This window comes from Patagioenas fasciata, chromosome 3 (genome assembly GCF_037038585.1).
Source record: "Patagioenas fasciata isolate bPatFas1 chromosome 3, bPatFas1.hap1, whole genome shotgun sequence".
Lineage (NCBI taxonomy): Eukaryota > Metazoa > Chordata > Aves > Columbiformes > Columbidae > Patagioenas > Patagioenas fasciata.
In genome coordinates this window covers 43,482,907-43,507,076 of record NC_092522.1, presented here as the reverse complement: position 1 = coordinate 43,507,076, position 24,170 = coordinate 43,482,907, and the positions used below count along the sequence as shown (strand labels likewise).

At 48.1% G+C, this 24,170-nt stretch overlaps 1 long non-coding RNA gene across 1 annotated transcript; it reads right to left on the bottom strand.

Moving 5' to 3' along the window:
• Positions 1–3,866: 3,866 nt before the first annotated feature.
• LOC139827712 (uncharacterized) lies at positions 3,867–22,807 on the bottom strand. Its single transcript, XR_011738630.1, has 3 exons — positions 22,664–22,807; positions 5,884–6,162; positions 3,867–3,937 (listed from the first exon to the last, which is right to left on the bottom strand). It is a non-coding gene; the product is annotated as an uncharacterized lncRNA (long non-coding RNA).
• Between the last annotated feature and the right edge of the window lie 1,363 nt (positions 22,808–24,170).

Genomic DNA, 24,170 nt, shown 5'->3' with positions numbered 1-24,170 from the left:
TTACTTCAAAACCATTACCCCGTGTTCTTTCGTAACCAGTCTTGCTAAAAAATCTGTCCCCATCTTTCCTATAGGCCCCTTTTAAGTACTAAAAGGATGCAACATTAAGCACTGAAAGGAACATTGTGTCCATCTCCTGCGGCCGGGAAGAAGTTGCAAGGTGGGTGAGTGCAGATCCTGGACCCGATCCCCAGCCCTCCCTCAAATTGTTTGCTGCTTCGGCAGAGCAAGCGCGCCCGTGCCAGTGCGGGTCCCTCCGCCGGGGACTTCTTGGCCGTCGGGGCACCTCCGGCCGTGGGAGCACCTGGAGCGCTGGCGCCCGGCGGCAGCAGCTGTGGCGGCGGGGGGCTGGCAGGCCAGCAGGCTGGGCATCGAGCGCAGGGGGGCACCCCGAGGGGCCCCTCCCAGCTAGCAGAGGGGAAAGCAGGCTCCGGGTTATTAACGGCTTCCCTGGAAGCCGAGCCGGGGCCGGGGCCGGGGCCAGGGCAGGCAGGCAGCCAGCCCAGCATCCCGGGAGGCTGCCTCGGCTCTCTTCGCCCACCTCTTTTGCTCCATCCAGTGGTGACGAGCCACCTTGGAGCCTCCAGGCTTTGAGGATGAGGCCGAGGAGCACAGGGCGCCTCGGCCGCCCTGCCTGGGTTTCCCGCAGCCCTCCAAGAGGATGCCCCAGACCCAGCCCCTTCCCGGGTACCGGAATGCCGGAGGCACACGCAGCCCCGCTGTGCGGCATCAGCCCCACGGAGCACGGCCGGCCCAGGGCTTCAGCACCCCTCCGGCTGCAGGACACCATCGCTGCCTTACAGTCCCGGCTGCCGGCGAAGCAGCAGCAGCCGGGCACCCTCCCAGCTGGGTACCAGCGATGCTTTACGGCCGGCCAGCTGCCTGTCCAAGTCCGCCCTGGGGTGGGGGTGGTGAGGAAGGGGCGGCTCATTTCCCTGTCGCTTCTGGGAAGAGGCAGAACAACGGTGGCCAAGGCCAGGAAGAACCTCTTCCTGGGGGGAGTGTTGGCTGCTGGAGAGCGCCCCTCAGCCCCAGGTCTCTACCCAAGCCCAAGGTGAAGGCAGCCTGAAAGATCCCTGATTCCAGTCAGAGCAGCTCCTCAGGTGGTCATCACCAAGGGTGCATTTGGCCCCCTGTGATTTGTTTGGGATTTCCTTCTTTTTCTTTTTTTTTTTTTTGCCTTTGACATTCATGTCTATTTTGTCAATGCTAAAACCAGAAAACCTGCATTCCCATAATAATCTACATGTTGCCTAAAAGAAATGCGCGTTGTCTCATCAGAAGGGACTCAGCAATGAAGAGTGAGAACCTTAAACACCCCTCTTCCTGGTCTGTCCTCTTACCTGGGTTGTTTTGATGCCACAGGATAAAAATAAATAAAAGCAAGTACTTCCACTTCCTCGGAACGGAGCTGTTACGGCAGTAGCTCACTGGATGAGAGCAGCTCAGACCTGAAAAGCTTTCTTCTCTGTTGGGATCACAGCTTGAGCGTAGGCTTGTTGTGTCGGAATGGGCCTACTGTACCCAAACATCTGAGCTTTCTCCAGCTCCTAGAGGAACATTTTATACTCATTATACATGCAGTAGAATTTCAAAATATGTCCCTGGGACCAGAATGCAGGAGGAGGACATTAAAGGTTAGGAGGTACTAGGGGGAGAAAAAAAAAAAAAAAGAGTAATCTGGAGTTGCCTGATAACCCTTTGAGGCTTCACCAAAAATTAACCGTATTGAGCTGTTGTGAAAGGGGGAGATGTGTTACTTGACGTATTGTTAACAAAGAGAGGATTTTATTGCTTTAGGTACCTTTTAGAAGCTAAAAGCAAAGGATCAGCTCCACATTCCAGGTTTCAAAATGTTATGATCTAAGCACAGAATTCATCACTGCCACCACTAAGAGATCATACATCCTGGAGTGTCATGAGCCATCCGTGATTTGTGTCATTGCAGAGGATGATAAATCACTGCTAAAGACATAACAAGCAGCATCATCACTGCAACACAATAGATCATGATGCATCAAGATCTTTGCTATAATATTATTTACAGTTAGCAGGGGCTTGGAATGGCAAAGCAGAAGCTGATATTAATCTTTCCTACATTGTGCTTTTGTGCACACTAAGGGCTGTGCCCTGGGAAAAACGGTATCTGTAACATTCACTGATGCAATAACCACTGGTTGTACACACTGGGGCTGAGGCAGAATAAGTATATATATATATATACATATATATATATACATATACATACATATATATGTATGTATTTATGGGGAAAAGGAACAACATCAAGAACAAGTGAAGTCCCATTCTTCAGAACATTGAGAACTTGGTGATCACACTGTTTAGAGCACATGTCCAGATGCAGACCTGTAAAGGTCTCTGTTCCTTAGAGCAGCACTGGAGAGAGGATTTAGTCATAAAGCTTGAGGGGAAAGGAGACTTACTGGTTTTCAAAAAAGCCCTAAAGGTCTCGAAAAGTCTTGGCACTTCTTCCAGTTCTCCTCCTATGCAGCATGTGCAAAGACTTAAACAAACTAAGCTTGAATCCCAAAGCTACTTTGGTAAGCACTTTAAGGGAGGTGCTAAATTAAAAATAGCACTGCTGACATAATTAATATTTGGGGGGGGTTGCTTTAAAAATCAAATTACCCCAAAAAAATCACAGCCCCCAAGCCCCCAAAACCCAAAAAAAACCCTAAACCCAGACAATTCAAACTTCTGAAAACTGCTACCAGCTATTTTAATAGGCAGCTCTCTAGAAACAGGTTCTTTCTCTGTCAATCCAGGCAAGTGTTTCTGAGGCACAGAGGACTATGACTTATTTATCTTTCTTATGCAGGACGTTGCTGATTTAGGTCACACCAACAGGACTAACAGTTCCATTTAAAGACATGCAGAAATGGGTAGAAAGTTGGGGCTTTTTTCAGAAAAAATACTTCCTTCTGGAAAGAAATCTGCATTTCCAAGCTGCTGATGACCTTTTTGCCAACAAAAACCCCATAATGCTTTACAAGAGTCTGCCGAGCTCCAGCCTTACCCTGTCAGCGCAGGAATATTATCCATCTCCTGCCATCCTAAAGACAAAAGACACAAGTAAAGTGCCTTTCAGTTTTATATCAGTTACTCATCCTGTGTTTGCTTCATGATGTGAAGCTGAACCCTCCCACAGACTTTAATTGAGTTAAATCATTGCCAGAACCTTTTAGGCTCCCTCTCGTGCACCCTTCAATACGTGCATTTCTGATGAGGTATGTGAGCAGGGACATGCTCTGAGGACAGCTGGGCAGCAAGCCACCTACCTGTGGGCTCCAAGTGTTTCCATCAACTATATCTCAAACATTTCTTTCCTCTTTCGATGATCATCGAAGTTGGGGAGGGGAACAGAGAGGAGCCACGAGCAATTTACTGGAATATATGCAGGCATTCCCCAGATTTCACATCCTCCTCCTTAATTGGATATTATCCCTCATTAATGACTCTGTCAGAGCCTGTAGAGAACTAATTGTCTGTGGTTCCCCTCTTCTCTCCCCTCCCAGAGATTAGTCTTTTGTTCAAGTTCATGAAGTTTAATTTCTGTTCCTCTCACCAAGATGAGCAGTGCATCCAACCTTTGTTCCAGCAGAGCCCTTAGAGCCATGCATCACCTCCCTCGGATGGTGTTTTAGGATAAGGGGAAGACTCAAAGCCTCCTGTCTGTTGCATTATCAGTCACCAAACCTGAGCTACGCCAATGATCTTACCTTGATACAGCATAGCCATGAGCTTCTTGCCACCTGATGCACCCACAAAGTTCCTATTGCACATCTCGAGCAGGTGGAAACCCAGGAGAGTCAGAAGTCATCTAAGCCTTTCAAAAAATCGGAGGGTGGGAAGACACTGGCTGCATGTCACCTCCATTTATCCTTTGGGGGGCTTGTGTTCTTTCAAAGTGAAACAGCTAATCCCAGAAGAACAAATAAACAAACAAACAAACCTTAATTTAAGTGCCTGTTAATCAAGGGCTGACATGAAAAATGAATGGTTTTGAATAGCTGAATTATTTTGCATTGCTGACTGCCTTGGTAGGCTTTCAGCCAGTTTGGGGCATTTTTCTGACTGGGTACCTAGCAAGGATATTTTAGGCCAGTTTATTTAAAGCATGAAACCCAGTAAGGTTTCCACTGGTGCTAGCAAATCCCCTGACATGATTTTGGGTGTGATAGCCTGTTTTGACTTATGGCCTACTTGGTTGAGGCCAGCATGCGTTCCTGCTGTTGTCTCCCTGGTTGCTCTGGAGATGCTCGTCCCCAGTGCTCGCCCTCATTAGCATCATTAGCACACAACGCAGTTGGGAGCCATCGGGCTGTGACCCCCAGCGCCAGGGGGAGCCTCGCCAGGTCCAGCCGTTCCCGCAGCCCTGTCCGGACATTGCAGGCACTCGGGGAGGCGGGTGGCCTCCCTCTTAGACCTTGTCTGGGATTTCTGCCATGCCTGTGGAGCACAGCCCTTCTGTCCCAGTTGCTTTTGTGATAGGAACACTGGAGCCAAAGCCTGGGTTGTGTGGGGAGGCAGGGAGGCTTTTGCTGATGTCTTCAGTGAAGTGTCACCACCTGCTTTTTGCTGTCCTGGGGGCCTGCTAGCAGGAATCACAGATATGCTGCCTGTGCAAACTTTTTTCCTTTCTTGTAACTCTTTTGCTACCACAGCCATGGACTGACTTATAACTGCCTGCAGTCAGGGCAGAGCATTAATGACCTTGGTAATGCACAGAGAGCATCTTTTAACCACTGCTGTGCAGGGAAGCATCATTTTCCAACAAGCATCAGATGACTTGAAGGCAATTCTTCAGGAAGACTCTCCACAATGGGAAATTATTACTTGAAAAAAAAAATCAAACCTTAAAAACAACAACAACAAAACATGAAAGATCTGAATTTTAGTTTTCTTCTAGCCAAACTGAATGGGTTAAAATGAAGGTAAGCTATTTATCCAAGGAGCTAGAGGCTCTCTAGCCATCAAGTCAGCCTGAAGTGGTTCAGTGTCCAGGTCATCCCAGGACGCTGACAAGGCAATGGCAAACGATCTGGCTCCTGCCCGGAGGCCTCACGTTTCAGGCTGTTCTGTCTGCTGGGGAGGTCCTGTTGGTGCTTCGTGGCTATCTGTCCTTTCCACCTCAGCCAAGGTCAGCCCTGCCTGGGCTACAGGCACAACCTGCCACTCAGTCCATGGTTTCCAGCCCCAGCATGACTCCTGCCCAGCTGCCAGGTCTGTGCTATGTGCCTGGTGTCCAACAGGTCTTGTGAATCTTCCTCCTCCCCTCCAACCCCTGGCTGTGGAGTGGTGTTGTGTCCAGGGCACTCACATCCACTGGGCTTCATCCCACACTTCCTGGGGTCTGTTTGCTCCCCAAACTCTCATTCTTAGGATGGCAATATCTGGGCTGATCACTTCTGCCTGATTCAAATGTGGAGACTATTTATTTTTCTGAAGATGACAGACGGGAAAGCAGACCTTCCTCCCATGCTGCCACTGGTGCTGCTTAGTAGCATTTTAGAAGCAAAATTGTTCCAGGGGTTTGGGACACCTGGAGCAGGAGAGTTAGTGTTCTCTGCTCTCATCTGAGAAATATAGGACAGTAGAGACTACGTGGTGGTTAGAAACTCCGCTATAAGGTCTGACCCATTTTTGTCCTCTAAAAGCAATATAACATCTGTTCTCAGTATTTCTGTGTGCCATTTCAGAAATATCTCTGGAAGAGCACTGCTAATTCATGCCCTATACACTTTCAAATTGTATTATTGCAGCTCCTAGTTTATATATGCTTGGGGATGGATCTTTATATAAACTAAAACTTCCACAGAAGATTATCTTGGGGATACATTTAGTTGCAAAATGGACCTGTACCTGGCAGTTAAATCTCAGATCGGTCCAGCTGTCCTGCTGTGAATAAGTAGGAATAAATGTTAGTTGTTCCATCCTGAGGCATCCCTACAGAGCAGCAGCTTTTTGGAGGCTTTGCTTCTGGAGGTAATGGGGAGAAAGGGCTCAGAAAGGCATCTCCCTGCAGCTACCCAGCCGGTGCAGATGAGCCAGACCTGTAGGCTTGGTGGAGTAAAGGAAGGAGAGGTGATGGAGATTCCAGAAGTTGCAGCTACCAGGTCCGCTGTGCTTCAGTTTTGTGACCTGGAAATGATAAGCGGAAATCACAGCAGTGAGCTGCCAAGGGAGTCGCTCCTGTGGTGCACAGACAAAGGGCAGAGGAGCTTGGCTCCATTTATCAGGGTACAGATGCTGAACTCTTCTCTTTAGCAACCAATGACAGAAACCAAGGGAATGGCAGGAAGATGTGCCAGGGGAGGCTTAGGTTGGACATTAGGAAAAGGTTCTTTGCCCAGAGGGTGGTGGAGCACTGGAACAGGCTCCCCAGGGAGGTGTCACGGCCCCAAGCCTGACAGTGTTCAAGAAGAGACTGGACAAGGCCCTCTGACACATGGTGTGAACTGTGGGGTTGTTCTATGTAGGGACAGGAATTGGACTCAATGATCCTTGTGGGTCCCTTCCAACTCAGGACATTCTATGATACTACGATTCTATGCCTTGGAAGAAAAATGTGAAATCCCTGTGGACCTTCTGTGCCTGTGCCTGTGTCTGAGGCTTAGGAGACCTGACAGCTCCCAGAGGTCCCAGCCACTGCTGAAACTCTTCTCCTATTCCAGAGTGAGAAGTTTTTGCTCTGCAGATATTATCTGCCAGTAAATATTCCTGTAATCTGAGAGCTATCAAAAATGCTGGCTCCACTTATATTAGAGTCCATCTTTGACCTTTACCGCTGTGAAATACATCTACTGATATTTCACCAGAGACTATAAAACATCTGGCTTGACTGAACACCAAATAGCTGGAATTTTCTATCAATTTCAGTCTGTGGCATTGACCCCAAACAACAATTTATCTGCACCATTTCTGAGTTGCCTGGAACCCATGGGGCCCAAGATGCCAGGAGCAGCGTCAGTCTAGCAAGCAAACCCAGCCCGCACCTGGGTGAGTGGAGAACTCTTGATTTTGAAGGAAGACCTCAGGTCTTACACAGCATGATACAACAGCTTTTGGGCAGGGCAATGACACCAAAGGTTGTTTACTCTTGTGCACATCCTCCCCGTGCCCTGCATCACTGCTGGGTGGCAAAGCAATGGAAAAAGGCAGAAGAGATGTAGATGGTAAAGCAGGGTGTCATCAGCTCCCCCTGCAGAGGCTGGGTTTCACTGCCTCCCAGCACCTGCACCTCTGAAGCCCTCAGGGGCTCAGGGGTAGTGTGGGAAGGAGCCAGGTGCAAGGGCCATTCACTCAGACAAACACATGGCCAAAAGCAGTGACTTTTAGCAGGCCTGGGAGCAGGGGCAAGGAGAAGACACCTGCGTGCCAGCAGGTGGGCTCAGTTGCTGCAGTGCTGCACTTGCTGCAGCTGCAAAACACCCACCTGTCACTGCTTTGGCTTAGAGTGCCCCAAAATCTGCAGTCTGATGGGGTCAGGAGATGATGTCTTGCCCCACACCCCAGGTTTCTGACTCTGTGCCTCCCTTTGTCTCTTCTCTACAGACCTTGGGGCTGCTGGCTAGTGAGGCTGAGGGACTGGACATCATTTTGAGGCAATTTCTTTAAGATGGCAAACAACACTTGACCTTGTGTCTCTTTTGGTGGGCTGCCAGGAAGGTCAGCTGCCCAGAGGCGTTTTCAGTGGTGGCAGCCATAGCAGCAAGGCAATGCAATATCTTTGACTGCACATATAATTCCCTGTGTTTTCTGCTACAGATGAACAGACAAAAGACCTCCCAGGAGGGGAGGGGGCCCTGCTCCACCAGAATTTGGATTTTTCACTGTCAGCCAAGCAGAGGATCCAAACTCCAACAATGAGCTCCCTGCTCCAGCTGAAAAACATCTATAACCTCTCCAACCCAAGCTCTGGCAGGGTGATACAAACTGTGAGCTCCACAAGCTAATGACCTTGAAAATATCCATTTATCTCGGCCTTTCCCCCCAGCTTGAGATGCCACAGAAAATGTGAGGCTTGCTTTCTTCTCCTTCCCTTTTTTTTTTCTTTTCATTTTTGAACAGGAGGGATGCAAATTCAGGGAATGCAGGCAACATGGAAACTGCTTGTTTTCACCTCTCTGGATGGAGCTCAGCACTGAGACCCCAGTGGAAACCAAAAGCAGGGGGGAGTCGGTCCTCCTGTTCCTGATAAGCCAGGAGAGCAGTCTGCAGGGTAGGGACAACAGTGGTCCACCTCCATGACCTGACAGCTCCACACCGGCTGCTCTTTCATTAATCTTCATAAATAAGCAATATTTATGACCAGCAAAACCCAATCCTTTGAGCCCATTGTTCTTACCTGCTAAAGGCAGCCCATAGTTTGGTGCAGTTTGACAACCTGAACTGTATTAAAACCCAGGCAACAGGTTAGAAATGTCACTGGAACGAATGGAGATGGTGCACAGTAAATGGTATTTCCTCAGGGAGAGCAGTGACTGACTCCCTGGAGAGTTTTACTTTTCAAAATCTGTGTCTGTTCTCTATGCATTGCCAGTGTATGGAAAGCACTAGTTGGCACAGCAGGATGCTCCCTTTCTTAGGGGATATATGACTTGGGTGTAAAATAACCCTGCTTCATTTCCTTTGGCATTCAGTACAGACAGCTTAAAAAGAAAAAGGAAGTCACACAAAGCAGCTGGTGATGGACATGGGCAGAAGCTTCTACTAAAAAACATCCTTCTACTTATACAAAAAAAACCCCAAAACTGATTTGCCAAGATGTTTTCTGACTGTTGCATGTTTTAGTTCTCTTACAGATGTGGTGGGATGCAATCATTCTATTTGCAGATATCCTCCAGTGTACCGCCCAATCCGGCTGCTGCTCTGCAGATGCTCCACCACCTGTGGGCTGGGACCTGCCGCTCACCTTTGTTCTCAGCCGGTGTGGTGGGCTGTCTGATGGGACATGCATTTGTGCTCCAGAGGGTTTGCTGGCTGCTGCCTTTGAAGGTGTAGAAGCAAGCACCAGCTCGTGTTTCCATTTTAGGCATACATATAATGTACATCTTTGCTTACTGGACACTCTGGGATGCAATCCAGCCTCAGGAATTCTTGGCTTCCCTCTGGGTTTTGATGACTTTGTAAGAGGTGGTGTTGCAGTGAAGGGGTCCATGGTAGTCATGTCCTGAATCACTGCCAGCAGGATGGAGTCTTATATGGAGACTTGAAGAGCAGAATTTTTATTCCAAAAAACAAGCCCCACAAGGCAGGTGCTGTGCTCCCTGCACACCCAGAGTTGCCCACCCAGTGCCACCCCTGGAGATGTGGCTGCAGAACCAGGCATACCAGTGACTTGGTGTGACAGTGCACCACAGGCAAAGGCTGCCCTGTGGTTCCACAGGCCAGATCTGTGCTTTTTGGCGGGGCAGCAAGATTTAGCCAGCTCCTCATACTTCCCCCCTTCCACCTTTTCAAGTCCCCCATCGGCAGGGAAGTGTTCAGGAAAATCCCCTACAGAACTTGCCTTCCTACTCAGGCTCATGCCTGTACTCTAAGTGTGGGATAAAACAGGGCATTCATCTCACCTGATGAACACAGCACTCTGAAAATATATCATATTGAAGTCCTCTGAGCAGAGCTCCATGGGTGCAGGGCTGCTGTAAAACAGGAAGGCGTCATTCTCACCCAGCATCCAGTGGTACAACACTGCTGCTGAGCTGCCAGCTCGCCCCTGGCTCGCCAGGGTGCTAACCAAACACCCCGGATCACTGGATAAGGCCTCAGTTCAGTCAGGTACTTCAACATCAGCTTGAAGCAAGCAACTAAACGTTTGTCAGTATTAAGGGAAGTGCTTCAAGGGACTGTTTGCACAACCAGATTGCATTTAGCTTGAATACAGTTATCGGAATCTGGCTGCTTTAAAAGTACCTTTATGATATGCAGGTTTAATTATTTCTTTAAAAACAAAAATCTCTTCACAGGAAAGGAAATGCCAAAGCCTTTTCAAAGCTCATTAACACAGTGAATAAGAAGCCAGAGTTGCTTTACATAACAGAGATATACATACGTATGTATACATGCGTGTACATTTGCAGAGTATTCTAAAAATAGGAGACATTTCAGAGGTTTTGGAGCAAGTAAATCTTTACATGCTTTTCTATTTTATTTCTTCCCTCCAAATTAATAGTTTAAATTAAAATCCATTCCTTCTGTCTCATACAATCTGCAAGTCAGTGAACCACAGAATTCCTACAAACACCTCTCTCTAATTCCTCCATTGCAGGAGGAATTAAACACACCCAGTGCTATGGGAATGAAGGTCGGTAAAGATGTCTTTATATCTACTCTTGCAGTTCTCCTAAAATGAAATTCACCCCTTAATCTGAAGGGCAATTTTCCTCTAAGAAAGGTAGGAAAATGATAAACACTATTTTAACATGAAAAGGTTCAGAGGTTTGAGGTATCTAAGCAGAAATGGGAGCAGGTTAGATACCAGCTCTTGTGAACTGTGTGCTCCAAATATTTGAAACAATGCTTAACCTAAAGCTTAGGAGTACCCTTGCTGTCTTAGGTGGAGTGGTTCTCATACTTCACACTAAGTGTATGCTTAACTGCTCCTCTGGTTCAGGGCCCCAGTTAGCACACCAAGATCTAATTTTATTCTCAGTTACAGCTGTGTAAGACTATATTAAGCAAGTAAATTTGTATCAGTAAAAAAAATTAGATTAAGATATGACTCGGGATAGAAACGGGGATCACAATACAGAAAAAGATATTTTGTTGTTGGAGGCTGCTGCCTCTGCTACGCATGTTACCCCAATAGCTCTTCATCCTCTTAAAAACATCTCTGCTCCAACCTCTTCTCACTCAGATCAGTATTTCTAATTTCTTCTGCAAAACAACATCTCAGCAGGTGCTGTTTGCATGCCGGTAAGATAATGCTGTGCCCCCCAATTTCTAAAGCAAAGCCTGTTAGCAAAAATCTACACAAACCCATAGGTAAAACGCACGTCTGCAAGTTAAACCTGTGCCTGTGTCCATGAGTAACCACATGTCCATGTCACTCAGATCTCTATTTCTTCATTCTTCCCTTCTCCACCAAGCAATTTAGACCCTGATCCTGGTACTTTGGACACCAGTTAGTGTTGCTCAGAAGCAAAGACTCCAGGTTAGTTTAGGTGTGTTCCCACAGTACCCGTTTAGGGAAGCACCCCATTTAGGTGAATTACACTAAATTATCTAGAATTACACTAAATCATCCACTTACAGCTAAACATGTGCTTCGATGCTTTTTCAAGCAAGATGAACCTAAACACGAACTCCAGATTATGTTTGAGCATCTTCCCCACCCAAGGTGCAAGCAGCTTGGAAGATCAGCCCTGAAATTGTGTGTCACCTGGTACAGGCTGCTGCTTTCTGCATAATGGCTTCAAAATGCCTCACACACTGCTGGGTCCACAAACATCAGCTGAGGCTGATGTGCTTGGTTGGCCTGTCATTTGCACCTGTAAAAAACGGGTAAATCTAGCAGAGATCAGTAAGGGGAAGCAAGAGCCTGGCCGGCTCCAGTGCTCCCAGCTTTCCCATTTGCCCCAGCCTGTGAACAGCCACGCCGGGAGCCACAGCAGGGTGCCGGGGTGCACGGCAAGATCTCCTTGGCACAACGAGGCCAGGAGGCTTGGCCAGTGGCCCCAGAGGGTTGCAGTTGGCTTTGGCCAAGTATCCAGGAGCTGGTATGTGCAGTGCAATGTCAAACAGATCCCGACAGCTCCCACCACAGCTGAGGGGGAATGAATGAACAATTCAAAGCAGACACATGGTTTACCCCAATCTCTAGCAGCAGCCACTCTGGCTTTTAAAAATACAATTTCGCCTGCACACAAGGAAAGCAGGAAAAGGCAGCACAAACAGAGGCACACTTCAAGATCAACAAAGCACAGGTCTTGTTTGAAACACTGGCAGAAGACCAGCATCTCCCAGGGCCAGGTGCTGGGGTTAGTCCTGTCTGGCTGTCCCTGTGCAGGGAGGACAAGAAGCTTTAAATTTTATTAAATGTGGTTTGTTGTGGTTTTGGGGTTTTTTTCTGTTAGTGTCTTGCCTCTTTTTTTTTTTTTTTTTTTTTTTTTTTGCAATTGGCAGTAGTGGTTGTGCCATGTAATGTAAGCCAGCGGGTTTGTAGAATTACTGGTAGGACAGCGTCAATGTGGCAAGCCAAAAGTTTGAAGAAAAATTCATGCATGCAGCCTCCTAAATATGGATCTACACAGTTATTTTCAGCCAGAGTCTTGCACATCCATAGTTCTGGGTTAGAAAACATAAGCCCCAGGTGAAATGCATTTAGACGCTCTCTGCCATCTGATGTGAAGGAAGACCCCTGTCACAAAATCATCTGTATGACCTACTTGCTTCTCCCTGCTAAGGAATTGTCCAGGACTCGTGTAACAACTTCAAACTCAGGCACATTCCTCGAGCTGTGTGACGAAACTTGCACATTGCCTGACCACATTATATCTGCCTCTAGGCAGTGTTATCACTCCTTCCCTTCCATATGCTTAAGCAGAATTTTTACAAAAATAAATGAAATACATATGTACATTATGCAAAGAGTGTTCTTGAGCCGTGCTATATTTGGTTTTGCATGATACGTATCCAGCGTGTAGACCATTGGCACTCGGGTTTTAACTGTTAGAGATAAGCAGAGTCACAGTAAGCTACAAAAGAGTGTAAAATATGCAGGGCCTGATTCTCCGGCTTGCAGAGGCCCCTTTACATCATGCTGGCACCGGGCTGGTGTCTAAAAGCAAGTGCACATGTGACTGGAATCCACTTTCAGGCCCTTTTATACTGCCAAAAGAGCTTAAAGTTGCCTGAATTCAAATGAGACTCAGATGCTTGTAATACAAGCCAGTAGTCGTCATTAAAAGCTTCATTAATACTGCTGCCCCTTTGCCCCCCAGCACTGGGGCAGGGGGCAGCAGTTGCCCCAGGGCACAGGGAGCCACTGGCAGATTGGGGAGCACGGTCCTTGTCCCCATCCCCGGGCAGACAGGGCTTTTCCAGGACAAGGCATGGTGGGCTGGGTCCAGGGGGTGCCACTGCGGGCAGGGGGACGCGGGGACTGGTGAATGGAGGGCAGGTGGGCAGCTGCGTAGGGAGGATTACATGGGGCTGGGCACCCCGCTTCCCCCAGCTGATTCACTGCCCAAACTGGGATCCGCATCACCCGCGTCTCCCTTTTCATGGCTGGCTTTTCTCCGTACAAAGAGACGACAGCGAACATGCTGTATGTACAAGTGCAGGTACAGCCACCCTCGGTTTTAATCATTCAGCGCCAGCCAAAGAGGGAGGGACAGCAGTGCTCTGCCACCTTCCCACCTTCCCAGCAGTGGTGCCGGCACCTCGGCCCAGGCGGCATCCAGCCACCACCGTGCCGGCTCTGGCTCTGCCCTCCTGGCCCCGATGCCCAGGCATGGCCACTTCTGCAGCCAGGAGGGAAACCAGAGCCGCTGGCTCGTGACTGGCGCACAGATCACCAGTTCATGATTCTCTCTTGCAAAAAAAAAAAAAAAAAGAAAGAAAGAAAAAAGAGTTCGCTTGCATTTAAGGAGCTGGGGGAAAGCATTTTTAAAATTTTCTTTTCCAGTCCCCAAAGTCACATGGCCAGACTATTTTAAACATTCCTGGCTATTCCCCCATGCACCAGCTCCCTTGGCTGGCACGGGGGTATTCTCGAAGCTCGGGTAGGAGAGTAAACTCTGCATGTATAATTTATCCATTGTAAAGGATGCAAAATCTACTGGGAACAGGAGGGGATAAGAAAGAGCGAAGACACTTGTGGATGCCAAGAATTCCAAGTGCCAGACCTTGCTAGCGTTCTTCCAAAATGGAGGGTCCTACACGGCTCTCGTTTAGCTAGAGCTGAGCCTAGCCTTGCCTGCTGTGTTGAGATTTGGCAGGCTGCAGCTCGCCATTGTTGCGAGCTCTCATCCAGGCGGCAGTGCCAAGCCACCCCTCTGGCTGCAGCCCTTCCAGCGTCGCGTGCTAATCCCCCAGTATCTGCCTCTCCCAGATCTGGTGGGGCACCCTTCCGAGCTGGGGAGGGAGAGGGGAGAGTCCTCTGTGCAGAGACCCCTCTCCCGACAAGCTTCATGAAGCCCAATTTGATCACCATAACAAATTGCTGCTATCAACATAGTAGAAATGTTAAAAATAAGTGGCAAGAAACACTAAATTTTATTCCTAATCCTCGCTATTGGACTAACCCAAGGGACCTTGCCAAAGTGAGCAGTGATGGTAAATGCCCTGGGTGCAGTTCCATGGCTGCTGAAGCCCTTGGGAGAGGTCCCAGTGCCTCAAGCAGGGCTTTGCTTGCCCCTGTGCACTAGAGCAGGACAGCTCAGCACCAGCTTTCTCACTGCAGCTCCACAGCTTTGGGGCAAATTGAGGAGTCACACAATAAAGCCAAACTTCTCACAGTGTTTTTAAAGTTTTCTCCCCTATTAGCCTGCCTGCATGGTGAAAGCTCATAGGAGATGTAGGCCACTCGCTCACCCCATCCATCCCTTGGACCACTAGTCAAAACCACCAATGAGGCTTGCAAGGGGTGTTTGTCCCAGCATCACCAGAGATGTCTGTGTACCAGCTGAAGGAAACCCAAGGTCTGCCCAGCGATGGGAGCACCTACCCCCCATCCCTTGCCAGCACTTTTTACTGACCTGTTGTGTTTTGTGTGGAGATGGAAAGGCAGATATACTGCAGCAGGGCAACACTATTGTTTTGAGAAGCAAGACCAGGTCAGTGACGCTGCAATACTGGGCAGTCCCACAACACTTCAGCCTCTCTCCCCTGTGGCACCCACACACAGGCCCAGCACAGGGGCACACTGTCCCTTTTCCTCGGCAGGGACACTCAAGCTCACATGCAGGGCAGCAGTGTGGGAGGCCAGAGCACCCAGTTGCCACCCAGCAGCCCCCAGCTGAGGTTGGCCCTCCCTGGGGCTCACCCTTTGTGGGCATGGTGGCTCCAATGCCACAGTTATGCAACTGCTGTAATTAGTTATATGTGTTTTCTTTTTGAACCCCATTCAATACAGGGTCTGAACTGGATTTTGCAAAACGTGAATTTTGCAAAATGTGAGTTTTTCGAAAGCAAGGATTAAGCTGTGGATGCTGCCTCTCCACCCTGGCTGCCACCCCAAACAAATCCACCATCCCAAACAAATCCCTGAGGAAGAGATGCAGCAACCAAGCTGGCCCTCAGCTGCATCCAAACTCCATCCAGGAGCAAAATTGGGTCTATGTCCCCTTTGCTTCTGCCCAGCACTCTGCTCATTCTGCAAAGGGGCCCTGAGCTTGACTTGCAAGCCACAACAGGGTCTTGCCTGTGGTGTGGGAAAAGCACGGGCTTCCCGATGCCCAAATGCAGAGAAGCAAAGGGCTGGTCACAGTTGCCATGCTGTTAAGGTGGCTCCAAAATGTGTGGGGACAACCCATGTCTGGCCATGTCAGAGTAGCTTCAAGAGCTGGTGGGGAACTCCCACAGAAGTATCTCCTCTGCACGGTCAAAGCCCTTGAACTCAAGCAGGATGGAAATTGCCCATGTGAGCAATTGTCAGACAAATTGTTAGCTCAAAGCAGGCTGTGCCAACCTGCAATCTATAGATGCTTGAAATGATAAGATGGAACTGCTGCTCATCTGACCGCGGGGCTGGTGTTTGCTCCAGGCTGCTCTGAGCCACTGCTGGCATCCCCTCTTGTGGGGCAGGAGAGCAGCTCACCCTCCTTGTCCTAGCAGGGGTTAAAACTGCCTTTTCTACCATCCAATGTGAAGAATCTGGTTTTTTTCAAACACCATCATCCAGATTTCCCCAGCTAGGTGTGACAGGGTGGCTTTAACCACATTTGTGCTCCATGGCCCTGCCTGCCAGTGTGCTCGGGTGTTTTAAACAACTCACAGGGAGCTGTGCTGCAAACAAAGCCTTACTGCACGCGAAGCCTTGCTGCACACACTGACCCTGTGCACGTGGCCCGAGCTGTGCCCCAATGCCTCTATTCCTGCCGTGGTGCCGGTGCCAGGGTGCTGCCCCTCACCCTGTCCCTGGAGTGCATGGTGGCTCCCCCTTCATATGGTGCCAAGGACAGCGGGGGACCCCATGTCCCAGGCACTTCCCTGTACAACCTCCCTTCAGCCTTGCTGCTCTTATCTTCCCTTGGGTTTCTGCTGAGTTGCTTCTAAGATTTTTATCTTCACATCCCCAGGTCGTACTTACTGTGGGAGTAAATATTTCTGCCCTGCACACATCTGTCCTGTCCTTACTGGAGAGGCAAAACAAGGTAAGGCAAGGAAATACTTCATCATCTTATGTCACTTCAATGATCAGAAGTAAACTTATGAAATAAGCAGAGCAGTACCTCTGATGCTGATGTCTATAGTAACTTGCTTTACTCCAGCTTCCAGCAGGACAGAAAAAGGGGTTTAGCAATTAAAAAAAAAATAAACCTTCTCCATAAAGAAAAACAAACAAAAGCAATCTGAATGTATCAAACATCCCTCTTGAAGGAAGGCAGTGTGTATCCTTCAGGGACGGCAAAGCGCTATCACTACACAGCCCAGCTGAACCCTTAATTGCAGGCTGTCAGGTACCATATATCTCCAAACTTTCTGAAGTGCAGGGGTGTGGCGTGATGGGAATAGATAACACGCAACCATCACAGGCTGGGCAGAGCATTGGAAAGATGATGTATTGGTGCCCGGCTCAGCACCAGAATATTTCTGTTTATTCAGGCTGAGCAGCAGTAGTGAGCAGGATGTCAGTAGAGTGAGGTGGTCCTGCAGAAGATACAGTGGGCTCACAGCTAAGGCAAGCTAATTTCATCTAATGGTTCTTCCATGATTTCCATTAACAGCTTATGAGAAATCAAAAAGCTCTGACAGCCTCTTTAAAGAGGGAAGGAGTAAGCAATAAAATTACAAATGAGACCAGTCTAGAGAAATATGCCTTTGCTTGCTGATTCCATGGAAGCCAGTTGAGTGTTTTCTTGTGCGGAAAATGGATAATAAATGTATATTGAGACATTCTCCTGAATGTTGGCTAAAGTTGACTCTTTGATGGGAGCTATTGAAATCTCTGTTGTAATTGTTTATCATACAAGCTGCACTTCAGAAAAAGAAAAAAAAAAAAACAAACTGCACTGAGTGTCCCATTAAAATGACTAGTGATAAAAACAGCACACACAGGGCGGGGAACCACTCTCAAAGGGCAGCCTTTAAGCGGTGTGCTGCCCCAGTTTGGTGGGGAGTCAGCTGGCCTAGGGAACTTTGTCCCATTGCAGGGGATGTGGTGGGTTTTGTCCAGGCAAGACAGGAGGGAGCAGGACATACAGCTCTCCGAAGTGGGGACCTCCCGCTGTCACCAGGGACCCCCACCAGTAGGTCTGAGCAAGCCAAGCTTGACAAAATATGCAAAAAGGGATGGGAGGCAGGACTCCTCCTGGGTAGCTGGAGGAAGTTTTTGCAGTAGCCCATCACAGGGGATAGGCCTGGACACTGTGATCGCAGCAGCCAGGGGCGTCTTTGGTCAAAGCCGCCACTCTCCTCTGGGGCCCTGCAGCAGCACGGAGCCCTGTGGAGCCAGAGCTGACATGGGGTTAGAAAGCCAGGCATCCTCATGCTTGTCATCTTCTTGGGATGCAAATATAGCATATGTTCATTCTCAAATGCACAAGAGGAATATTTACTGATTGTAAAGCTTTTCTGTATAATGTTTGACTGACAGTTTGTAATTTCCATTTAGTGACACACTGTTATTCAGAATTCCTATGCTACTAATATGCTTTAAAAAACCCACATTAATTGCATTTAAATATTACTTTGCATAATAGTAAGCCATTATTTTTTATTTTACTAATTCTATGCTGTTCCTCGCTTCTAGGCAGTACTCATTGCAACTCACTTCCCCTTCTTCCACTGGTGTATGTGCATCCATGTAACAAAAACACTGAAATTCCCAGACACGTCATGATCAATGCGGAAGTGCCAGAGGTTGGAAAGAAACCACAAAGCCCACCTCTCCTGCTGGCCATTCCTGAAGGCCACTGGTACACACGTCTGTGTCCAGGGAAGACTCGTCAGCATCTCACCTCTTACTAGTGGATTTCCAGCTCCATTTACATGTGTGCGAACACTCCACACATAACCCATACACATATTTCTTCAGAAATACACACATACAACTTCAGTTAGTTATATTCCCTTCTGATCAGGTTCGACATGACTTTTCAAGCCTTTGAGCTTATGGATTGGGGCATTTAAGAAAATATCTTTCGGCAATAACAATTAACATTTTTCTTGTTCTCTCTCCCAGGTTATTTAGCCCACAATTTCTAGCAACCTAAGCACCAAATGTCACTAATTAGTGCTGGGGTTTAATTTCTCTTTTTGCATTAAAAAAAAAAAAAAGAGGTCACGATCATTTTGTACCTAAGTAACTACCAGCTGTTATTTTCATGTTTAATTTCTCCATCTCTCAAGATGTCCCTCTGGGACAGCAGCAGGACTGCCCGAGTTCAGAGATGGCCTTCTCCAGCACTGAGGCCACCCATCTCCACCATGGGCAGGGCAGGAGAGGACCTTCCTTGGAGGCTTCCTCCACACTCATGCTCAGCCGTGGCCATGCTGAGTGGGTTCAGCAGTGGGAGGTCCCCTGCTTTGCAAGGCAGCAGCCACCTCATGCAGCCCCAGGACCCTCCATGCCCACACCAGAGGGGCAATCTGGCCCCAAGGAGTTTTGTGGGAAGGGTTTACTGCCTTCCTCCAACTCCCCTGGGTACAATGGCCTCCCTCGCTGTGCTACAAGCAGGGCGGGAGACTCCTCTCCCGTTTCATCCCTCAGCCACAAGTATCTGGCAGTGGCTGGGCAGCTGGCAGGCACCGTACCGACACCTGGGTGCCAAATCCATCCAGCTGTGCTCATGACACACCATCCATCTGTGGCATTTCCCACATGGTGCCACCCTTTGCTTTCTCCAGGGCCGGCTGAGAAAGAACCTGGGGCCACTGGGAGGGAGGAAAGGAGCCACAGTGAAATTTTAAAACAATTTTCAAACAACACTTTTGCCTCCTAATTGATTTCCTCCTGTCACCTCCTCACACGGGGCAGACTCACAGCTAATGTAGCCAGAGGGTGCCCAGCCTGATGGGGCCAGGCAACGCTCAGCTGCTCAGCCCAGGGCTTGGGGCTATGCTGCAGTCCTGGTGCATCACTGGTAGCTCCTTTCAGGCTGGAGAGGGCTTCCTGCGTGGATAATACAGCTGAGGCCCTTGGTGTTGGCTGTCTGCTGCTTTCCTAGCCCAGGCACTTCAGGGATTTGCTGTATGTTTTGGTTTTTACAAACCTGCTTTACACCTGGAGCAGCTGATGCCAGCAGAAAACTCCCCCCAACTTTGCAGGGAGTGAGGCTGGGCTCTGGAGAGGCAGTGGGAGGAGAAGCAGAGTATGGGTCTTCAGAATTAATTTGGAAGTATATCACTAGCTGGTAACTCAGACCTACATGATTTTCCTCATCTTCAAAGTCTCCATCCATAACAACAGCTTCACAGGAAATGAAACAGCGTTTGAGCAGGAGTGTGCTCTTGGAGAGGTAGTAGCAAAATGTTTTCTGACGTGGTTTGAAGGTATAAGGGAACCACCTCACCTGCTCTTCTCCACTTGCTAACTGCCACCCCAGCAGGCACCCCAGCAGTTCTGCACTTGGCTGCCCAGGCCCTGTGGTGCTACATGAAAAACAAGGTTGGGGTTTTAAAGACCCGATTGAAAGAGAAACCTTAAAAAAATAAACCTAAAGAAATACCAGCCAGGAAAGGGGTTGACTCTGGTTAGCACGAGCTGTTTCGCTCCCAGCATGAGGAATACCAGAGGTCTGGTGAAGGTGGCCAAGCTCCCCTGTCCATGAGGGTCCCTGACCCACTGCCGAGTGTGCCCAGGGCTGCTCTCTTGGCATGTGGTTCCCGGGGCAGCCACTGTCCAAACGTGCACCTCTTGCTTGGGCACACATCTGGGTGGTCACAAAAGGCCCTGCGGAGAAAGCAGGATGCTCCCAGAAAAGCAGAAGATGCAAATACCTTGGTGGGAGCCCAGGCGAGCAGTCACAGCACATACTGGCAGTGCGGCGTGGCCTTGCTTAACCCTGTTCGGAGCAAGGCTGGATGGTAATTAAAGGAACACCGGGTGCCAGTGAAGCTGACAATGTTGCTGTTGCTGTGCCTGCATTAGCTCAGTGGTGGAAGATTTCATAAAGAAAACGGGATGGGCTGTTTCACTGCATTTGCTGCAGCAGAGGGGTTCATCCATTGCTGACACAACCCACCGCTCGCCACATGCTGGGGCACAGCAAGGTGTTTTCAGGCAGGAGATCCCTGGGGAAGATGGCGGACAGCAACCAGAGCAACACCTATGAAGCTGTTTCTCCCCCAAAAGGGAATCCCCAAGTCCCCGGTGCTTTCCGACTAATGTATCAATCACCCAAAAACTCTGCACCCTGCTTCTGCTTTTGCTTTGCAATCAAAAAAGCAGGAAAATTCCTACTACTACTGCTCCTGCCCTGAATAGAAAACTTTCCTTCCACCACGTTCTCCACTGCACTTCCCAAACGACCTCTGTTTTTTTCCTTTTCTTTAAACACTTGCACCAGCTGTCTCGTGTGGGTCAAACGTGAGCCTGCTGGCACCCAGGTCACCACACTCCCATCTCAGTGCATCCTTCTCCTTATCATCATGCAGAGCATAATTTTCACCTGTTACTGAAAATTCAATATTGGGAGCTTTTAATTCCAAAGATTTCAATTTTTCAATAAAAAAGTGAAAATGAATCTCGGCGGGACTGCAGCAGGAATGTTGCAAATGAGCTGGTCACATAAGGGAGAGAGGAAAGGAAAACAAGTAGGAAGAGAAGGACAGGGCTAGAAGAAGGAATACACAGAGATGGCCCTTCCAGGAAAGAGTTTAAATAATTCAGGTAAAAAATATGACCAGTGACAGAGATATAGTTTTTTGAGCTGCCCTGCACAATCCAAGAGAAAATAGTGCTGTTCACTCACCGCCCCATCTATTGGCTGGACTATCTCCACTGCTGCAGCATCCCTGATCACCCTTGTTACTTCAGTGCTCATGTGCCGACAGCTCAATTTATGCCACCCGTGTATCAGGACTCCCCAGATTTTGCAGTCATTCTATAACATGTCTGTAAGTCCCTGTCAATGTCATTGTTATTCAACCGAATTTTCTCTCATGGTTAACTGGATTGGTTAAACCAACAGAAAGGTGGTGTTAAAAAAAAAAAAAAGAGTCCAATAACCAAAGTTAAATATGGGTCTGTTTTCTGTATTATGTCTAATAAAATACCCTATATTATATATTAATGGATCACTTTCTAGTCTTCTTCATAACTGGAAATCTCACCTGGTGAAGGACATGGTGCTAGTCCTTCCTTAACTATAAAAGACGTTGACTATTACATCTGTGCAGTGGCATGGAGGGGAAGAAACACCATCTCCATGTGTCCTGGTCCAGCTAGCAAGGCTTTGGGTGGATTCTCATTCCCCAGAATCAGAAGGTGTTTGAAATTTTCATTTACATCTGTTTTAGGAGTGTGTTATTTTGTCTCCAGATCTAGTGCTTTACTGGAGACCTGTCTCCTACCTGTATCAAAACCTGAAGTCTCTAAGCTTCACATGGACAAGCAGCCATCAGCTTTCACCCAGCAGGGCTATAACACAGCTGTTCACTTCTTGCTTCTCCCTCTTTGGGATCCCTCAATTTCTGATAGCTCTGCACAACCCCATCCCTTCACCTACCCCACCGTCCCTCCAGCCATCTCTCCATCCCTCCACCCATCCCACCATCAGTCACCCCACGCCATCACTCTGCAGAGTCACCTGGGCAGCGGCTCTGGCGGGTGCCTCTTGTGGGCTCACATCCAACCTCGCTCTCTGTCGCCTGCAGATTCTTTCTGCATAACATCTCTGAGATATGGCCTTCCTTACCCATCTGTACAGCTAAAACTCTTGTCAAGACTCTCAGCATTTCACATCTCAATTACTGTAAAATCCTTCTCCCTGCTTGGCAAATGCAGCCTCATCCAGCGCTTCCTACTCCATCTCCCTGCCCAGCCACTACCATACCCGCCAACCACAGCTTAAAATCATTTATGCTCCAAAAGATCACACACAAACACCTCCTGTGAGTTATTTTTCTCACCAGCAATCACAAAACAATGGTGAAAGTACAGGCTCCTGCCTGGATGCGATTTTACAGGTGCAGCCCTCAATGTTAGGACGGGTGAGCAGGAGCTGACTTACACATCCTGCAACCACGCTGAGATAAAATAATGCAACTGGGGCCAAACTCAGCCGTGAAGTGCTGCTGCCTTTCCTTCCCCCAGCAACACTCCAAGGGGACTGGCTCTGGATCAGAAGCCCCATGTCCCTCGCCCACCCATGGCGGCTTGTCCGCATGAGCATGCAGCATCCCCCAACACTGACCCCTCTCCAGCCCAACACAAGCTCATGCCTTTTGCTGAGCAGAAGTTGCACTAGCCCCATCACCGCACCGGTGTGTTTAATACTTACAAACTCTTTCCTGTTGCTCTGTACATGCTCACCTTTTTCTCTCTCATCCTCTCTTCACAGACCTGCTTTTGTTCTTCCTTCACCTCCTGCTGCTTCTCTCTTCCCCTTCATCTCCCCTCCGCCCTGCCAGGAAGCCTGTAGCTGGCTCCCATATTTCACTCCAATTTATTCTCAGGTCTGCGCGGCTTTTACTTGCTGTTTTCTATTATGAAGATGGCAGCAAACTGAGAGTTTAAACAAATTTGGCTTTAGGTGCTCTAATGAAAAATTAATGGGTTTAATACTGGCTTCACCATCAAAAGAAGAACATTAATGTTTAATATTTAAACAACACGTCTTCACAATAATTCCACCACAATTCACATAGAGAACCCTCAGTAAACGCCTGGGGTAAGGCAATTAAAAAGCCCTAAACTGTAACACTATTTACTAGTTTAACCCTTCACTGTCTTCCCCAGTTTACACAACATCCTTTTACAAAGAGAATCAAGACACTTTTTAATGACACTTTTCTCTGTCCTCTGCCACTGCAAACAGTAATAATATTAGATTTCAGGTTGCAGTCCTGACTTCTTAAGCCCTTTCAAGACCGGAGATGTGAAAATGTTACGCAAATGAGTTGCCCTTTAAATGTATCTTTCGGGGAAAAAAAAATGCATCAACATCTCACTGAAGAATGATTGAGCTGACATTTCATCTTCAGCACACACTGTTCAGGTACAGGTCTCAAAGAAAAGCTCCTAATGATAAAGAATGGCTCCAATATCTATACATTTTTGAAGTCTCCCCAAATTACTGTACTAAAGGGATTTCTTCCCTTAAAATTGAGCTATGCTTTTCAGTGTGGGTAGGGCATCACCCCACCTGGGTCCAGATTCCCCACGCTCAGGAACACTGTCCCTGGGAAGCACAAAACCATCATGAGTGCCAATGTCTTGGGGCAGATGTTGATGGTGACACTTGGCCTCTGGAGGAGCTGTGTGCTTGTTCTATCTTCATTTTCACTTTGATCGATCACCAAGACTTCTGTATGCTCATTAATAACCTTTGGAGTATGCAATGCTCTCGTTGGTACAGCACAAACAACTCAAAAAGGAAACATCTCACCAAGGAGGGAAAATCAATTACCTTGTATTGTCTGGATTGGCTTCAAGACCCTTTTGCCTGTAAAATGAGAATGGTTGCTTAAACGAAGGACATTTAATTGGAGAAAGGATTCTCACTTCAGTAACTCTCTGTCCATAAAAAATCATGATCCAGCTAGATAGCAAGGAAACAAATACCATGCACTGCAATACAGATGAAAGAAACAACAATGGTTCCAGATGCATATTACAGGAAAATAATTAAATAGCAGCCCTTGAAGGAGACATCATGGTTGAAGTAGGTAAATAAGAAAGCTCTGTTGATGTGAACTCAGAAATAAAGCAGAGGAGAAAAGCACTTAAATATAAAAAGTCATCAAAGAAGTTATATGTCTGCCTTGATCATGCTTCCAGAAAGTTTCTGGGTCATCTGTCCATGTAGTGTTCCTGCTTT